The 7,163-nt window shown below is 43.9% G+C and overlaps 1 non-coding gene across 1 annotated transcript; it reads left to right on the forward strand.

Annotated features, from left to right (window-relative positions):
* Window positions 1–2,531: 2,531 nt before the first annotated feature.
* LOC147746836 (U11 spliceosomal RNA) lies at window positions 2,532–2,671 on the forward strand. The gene has a single exon (XR_015300282.1). It is a non-coding gene; the product is annotated as a U11 spliceosomal RNA (small nuclear RNA).
* The last annotated feature ends 4,492 nt before the right edge of the window (window positions 2,672–7,163 follow it).

Below are 7,163 nucleotides of genomic sequence, written 5' to 3' on the forward strand. Positions count from 1 at the left end.
ACCCCTGTACTCAAAACCCAAACCTACCCCTAAACCCTAAAAATACCCCTGCACCCCAAAACCCAAACCTAGCCCTGAACCATAAAAATAACCCTGTACCCCAAAACCCAAACCTACCCCTGAACCCCAAAATACCCCTGTACCCCAAAACCCAAACCTATCCCTGAACCCTAAAAATACCCCTGTACCCCAAAACCCAAAAATACCCCTGAACCCTAAAAATACCCCTATACCCCAAAACCCAAACATAGCCTTGAACCCTAAAAATACGCCTGTACCTCAAAACCCATACCTATCCCTAAACGCTAAAACTACCCCTGTACCCCATAACCCAAAACTATATCTGAACCCTTAAAATACTCAAACACTCCAAAACATATACCTCAGTACCCCAAAACATATACCCCTATACCCATACTTACCTTATCCAAACATGTAAAAAAAAACATGCTTTTACCATTCATGCATTTACAACGAATTTCATATAAAATGTAATGCCATCCGTTATAATGGCATTGCGGAGTCATGGTACTTTCATAATGAAAGTATGCGGAGTGATGGTCTGCGGAAAGAAAGTTGTGGAATAATGGGTGTTTACCCTCCCCCGTAAGTACATTGGTGGCACGGCGGCCCACATCTACAGCAACATACTCATATTTTTTCACCACCGATTTGAAAAATGCACAGGTCTCTCTCATTGATGGCCAGCACTGACATACACTTTTAGACACACCTCCCGCCACAAGCTCTAGAATTGTGTACTTTAGAGCTGGGGAGCTACGTTCGAATCTCGGCATCAGGTCAACATCCTGTGATTCCAGGCAAATTGCTTTGTCTCCCCGTGCCTACCACAAATTAATGTGTTCTTCTGTAATTTAAATTGTGCTCATGCCATGTTGTCGAGTTCGCGCTATATAATATTGCAAGGAAAAATAAAGTAGGGAAACTCGAGTTCACACACTACTGAATGCGCACTCTTAAGTGCATCAGCAGTGCACTATGAATCAGAGCGTTTCACAGGCCTGTCACAGATAAGAAATGCTATCAAAACGAAATCCTACAAATCAATATACTACTGGCCGGCAGCAATTCATACCCGGACAACGTCGGGACGGGCTGCTAGTTATATGTATTCTTTAACATATCCCTCATGCAGTGATGTTCATTTGAACTCGGCTGTAAATCGCATTTTGCTAGGCACACGGACAAAACTTTGTTGGTTTTAATCTTGTAAGTGTCATAGTGACTGGTATTTACTTCTTAATTTAATTTACTTTTGTGTGTGCAGCCTCTCACTCTCTCTGCCAGTCAGCTGTCGCAACTGAGTAATTATACTTTATTGGCTGGGGCCTCTCACATCCTATTTGGCACATGGGGTCCCATAGTGCCCTTCCATTTCTGGTGGTTTGCAGCAGTTTTATGAGCTTCTTTGAGTTACTTGTTGCTCAAATGGGTGAAATGTATTATATTTATATGTTTCCATCATCTTCACTGCTTTATTTTTTACCCCACAGGAATTGTCAATCATAGTTGTTAAATATCACTCATAATTACACTGCTATTATGAAAATATTACACATAGCAATTTGAAAAGTTGGCAGCTATGTTTACGGAATGCAGGAGCATATTACCAACAACTAGCGATATTTATCGCTAAATGGGCTTAGCGAGTATTTTTTTAATGCCAAGCATCGCCAAATAATATTGCAGAGATAACGTGCTATTAGCAACGTTTATCTCTAAAGCGATAAAATATCCGGCGTTAGCGGCGAAATGCGTGAATATCGTTGGTAATCCAGCGATATTCACACATTATCGCTAACAGGGACTTAGCCATAATATCCACCTCCCATTGGATATAATGGCTAAGTACTGGTCTGAGCCGGCGTTAGTTTTTGGAGATATTCGCGCTTAGCGCGAATATTTCCATCGCTACACCTGCCTTGCTGATAGGCGATAGCGACGTTAGCGACTGCTTTCAGTCGCTAACAGGTTGGGTACGCCCACTTTGCATGTCATTAGCGATAAATATCACTGACATGCAAAGCGGGCCCCAAACCGCTCGCTATCGCCTACAAGCTGTCGATAACTGCTGTTAGCGACAGCTTGCTAATAGGGCGATGGAATTATCTCAGTTTAGCGTCCGAAAACAGTCGCTAAAGCGGCGATAATCACATATCGCCCGCCTTGGTAATATGCCCCACAATTCCCATAAAACACTCCAGAGTTCCCCCCTCCACGATTGGAACGGGCCAGAGAAGGGCTTCATGCACGTAAGATGGCCGCAGCAGCAGGACCTAGACGACACTCACTTTTCCCAGCATGCCACTCTTATTTACATATTGCCCTATAATCTTTAAAGTGGATTACTTTGAGAAATTATTTAATTTTTAGAACCTAATTTACGTAGATGAGTAACGTTTTTACAAGATGCTTACACAGCATGGGACAAATTAATGTCTACATTTTACTCGCACTGTGACACATAGGAGAAGCGGTTGGGTGGGACATGGCTCCAGGAAACTGTTGGTAAAAAGGGTTTCTGCCATGAGTAGCACACAGGGAGCTTCTGGGCAACCTGGAGGTCTGTGTGCGGAATCGATATCAAGAGATTTCGGAAACATAATTTTTGTTAACGGGGCTGCTGGTGACCGGCTGTACGTGCGCCCCAAGCAAACTGGTAACATTAGATTTCAGTACATTATACCGTTAGTATTACTGCAAAGGCGTGATGCAAACTTTATTCTTCGTCCGTGTAGCAGGTTGATTTCATATATATATATCCATCTATACTACTATTATAAAGAGAGAACTTGCACCTTTTGGCCAGGTAAACTCGGGAACCACAGCACCAATCACAACACCCAATAAAGCGTTGGAAAGGGCAGTTGCAGCAGAAGGACATAGGCTATGCAGACGCCCACCATATACATTTAAAATGTAAAAGAACCGTGCCAGCAAATTAGTCCCTTGTGGGCGTGTCTGCATTGTGCTATGGGTGTGTGCTGGGGGCGTGACAATCACTGGGGGCATTCCGTCACGAGTGTTGTTTTTTCTTCCCAGGTTCTATACATTCCTGCTCCCTTTAAATAGTAATTCAGTGGAGGTCCCATTCTCTTAGAACCACCCCAAGCACAGTTATGGGCAAAAATACAACTAAAAGGCCCTGCAAAGCATTATGGGATAAGCTTAGGATAATTTTTAGCATTCATGAAAGGGTTTCAATGCTTTTGAAATTTACTCATCAGGGACATCTTGGGACGACGAGGTGAACTGCAGCTTCATGTATAATATTTTAAATGCTATTGCATTTGCCTCATCAGGGACACCTAGGGACGGCGAGGTAAACTGCAGCTTGATAAATAATATTTTAAATGCTATTGCATTTGTATCATCAGGGACATCTAGGGACATGAGGTGAACTGCAGCTTGATGTGTCATATTTTAAATGCTATTGCATTTGCCTCATCAGGGACATCTAGGGACCATGAGGTGAACTGCAGCTTGATGTATAATATTTTAAATGCTATGGCATTTGTCTCTTGGGGACAACTGGGGAGAACAGGTGAACTGCAGCTCTTTGTAGAATTATTTGGATACTATAATATTCACTTCCCACTGCTAATCTTGTCCCATAATGGTTTGCAGGGGCTTGATCTCAAAATCATCACCTCTCTCACTGCTTGCTGGAAGCTAATTTCAGTTTTGTGAAATGACTATATGCATTTTAGCATGTAGAAATACTTGTTATTTTACCTTGAATATATGCGGTTTCAGTTTTAATAATTGGAAATCTGACGGAACGAAATATTGCGGATTTATTGTACCAAGTTCGCACCAATTCCACCCACCCCTACTTTAAATACCCCTGCACCCCATAATCATAACCCACCCTTACTCTATAAAATACCCCAACACCCTTAAACACTAACCCATCTTAACCCTATAAATCTACCCTGTACCCCAAAACCCAAACCTAGCCCAAAACCCTAAAATACCCCTGTATCCCAAAACCCAAACCTAGCCCTGAACCCTAAAAATACCCCTGTACCCCCTGAACCCTAAAAATACCCCTGTACCCCAAAACCCAAACCTAGCCCTGAACCCTAAAAATACACCTGTACCCCAAAACCCAAACCTACCCCTGAACCCTAAAAATACCCCTGTACCCCTGTACCCCAAAACCCAAACCTAGCCCAGAACCCTAAAATACCCCTGTATCCCAAAACCCAAACCTAGCCCTGAACCCTAAAAATACCCCTGTACCCCAAAACCCAAACCTAGCCCTGAACCCTAAAAATACACCTGTACCCCAAAACCCATACCTATCCCTAAAAGCTAAAACTACCCCTGTACCCCATAACCCAAAACTATATCTGAACCCTTAAAATACCCAAACACCCCAAAACATATACCTCAGTACCCCAAAACATATACCCCATACCCATACTTACCTTATTCAAACATTAAAAAAAAAACATGCTTTTACCATTTATGCATTTACAACGAATTTCGTTGTAAATGTATGCGTGGTAAAAGCATATAAAATGTAAAGGCCCTCCCCCGTAAGTACATTGGTGGCACAGCGGCCCACATCTCCAGCAACATACTCATATTTTTTCACCACCAATTGGAAAAATGCACAGGTCTCTCTCATTGATGCCCAGCACCGACATACACTTTTAGACACACCTCCCGCCACAAGTTCTAGAATTGCGATCTTTAGAGCTGGAGAGCTACGTTCGAATCTCAGCATCAGCTCAACATCCTGTGATTCCAGGCAAATTGCTTTGTCTCCCCGTGCCTACCACAAATGAATGTGTTCATCTGTAATGTAAATTGTGCTCATGCCATGTTGTCGAGTTCACGCTACATAATATTGCAAGGACAAATAAAGTAGGGAAACTCGAGTTCACACACTATTGAACGCGCACTCTCAGCAGTGCACTGTGAATCGGAGCGTTTCACAGGCCTGTCACAGATAAGAAATGCTATCAAAACGAAATCGTACAAAACAATATACTACTGGCTGGCAGCAATTCATACCCGGACAACGTCGGGACGGGATGCTAGTACTAATATAATAAAGAGAGAGCCCAAACCTTTGAGGCGGGTAATCTCAGGAACCACAGCACCAATCACAACACCCAATACAGCGTTGGAAAGGGCAGTTGCAGCAGAAGGACATAGGCTATGCAGACGCCCACCATATACATTTAAAAAGTAAAAGACCCGTGCCAGCAAAGTAGTCCCTTGTGGGCGTGTCTGCGTTGTGCTGTGGTCTTGTGCTGGGGGGGGCGTGACAAATGCTGGGGGCGTGTGGTACGTTCCGCCCTTCGGGCTGGACTGTTCCTATGAGGCACAGGGTCAAGGCTGATTTGCATATGGCCATGTCTGAACTGGGGTGGTGTGGAGTGCAAAAAAATGATGGATTTAGGCCCAGATCTCTGTATTGGGGTGAATGTATGACATTGTTCTACATTCTGTCCATCAACTGTTGTTTTTACATTCTGCCCTTCATGCCATGTCTCATATCGTGTGCTGGGGGTGGGGGTGTGGGCGTGTGCAGGGCACACGTTGTGTCAAATATTTCATTGTTTTTTCTTCCCAGGTTCTGTACATTCCAGCTCCGGGTGTCCACCCTGCTCCCTTTAAATACTCCTGCACCCCATAATCAAAACCCACCCTTACTCCTTAAAATACCCCAACACCCTTAAACACTAACCCATCTTAACCCTATAAATATACCCTGTACCCCAAAACCCAAAACTATACCTAAATCCTAAAAATACCCCTGAACCCTAAAATACCCATGTACCCCAAAACCCAAACCTAGCCCTGAACCCTTAAAATACCCCTGTACCCAAAAACCCAAACCTACCCCTGAACCCTAAAAATACCCCTGCACCCCAAAACCCAAACCTAGCCCTGAACCATAAAAATAACCCTGTACCCCAAAACCCAAACTTAGCCCTGAACCCTAAAAATACCCCTATACCCCAAAACCCAAACCTAGCCCTGAACCCTTAAAATACTCCTGTACCCCAAAACCCATACCTATCCCTAAACGCTAAAACTACCCCTGTACCCCATAACCCAAAACTATATCTCAACCCTTAAAATACCCAAACACCCCAAAACATATACCGCAGTACCCCAAAACATATACCCCTATACCCATACTTACCTTATTCAAACATTTTAAAAAACATGCTTTTACCATTCATGCATTTACAACGAATTTCGTTGTAAATGTATGCGTGGTAAAAGCATATAAAATGTAATGCCATGCGTTATAATGGCATTGCGGAGTCATGTACTTTCATATTGAAAGTATGAGGAGTGATGGTCTGCGGAAAGAAAATTGCGGAATAATGGGTGTTTGCCCTCCCCCGGTTAGTACATTGGTGGCACGGCGGCCCACATCTCTAGCAACATACTCATATTTTTTCAACACCGATTTGGAAAATGCACAGGTCTCTCTCATTGATGGCCAGCACCGACATACACTTTTAGACACACCTCCCGCCACAAGTTCTAGAATTGCGAACTTTAGAGCTGGGGAGCTACGTTCGAATCTCGGCATCAGCTCAACATCCTGTGATTCCAGGCAAATTGCTTTGTCTCCCCGTGCCTACCACAAATTAATGTGTTCTTCTGTAATGTAAATTGTGCTCATGCCATGCTGTCGAGTTTGCGCTATATAATATTGCAAGGAAAAATAAAGTAGGGAAACTCGAGTTCTCACACTACTGAATGCGCACTCTTAAGTGCATCAGCAGTGCACTGTGAATCGGAGCGTTTCACAGGCCTGTTACAGATAAGAAATGCTATCAAAACGAAATCCTACAAAACAATATACTACTGGCCGGCAGCAATTCATACCCGGACAACGTCTGGACGGGCTGCTAGTATATATCTATAGTGCTTACTATCTCTGACGAGGCGTTGGAGCGCTCTAAAGTGAGTAACATTGCAGCAGTTGGGGGGAGGAGCTTCGCTGCCAACCAAGATGGCCGCGTGAGCTCGGAGCTCCGAAGACCTCCCGATCTCCCGAATTAATCCTGCTCTCCATCCTGTCCCACGATGGTGGGAATCGGTCGCTAAGCCGGGCCTGATGCGGCTCCCGCTCTCGGATTGAAAATCGGACATTCCTAGCCTCA

Source organism: Lissotriton vulgaris, chromosome 1_1 (assembly GCF_964263255.1).
Source record: "Lissotriton vulgaris chromosome 1_1, aLisVul1.2, whole genome shotgun sequence".
In the NCBI taxonomy this organism is placed as follows: Eukaryota; Metazoa; Chordata; class Amphibia; order Caudata; family Salamandridae; genus Lissotriton; species Lissotriton vulgaris.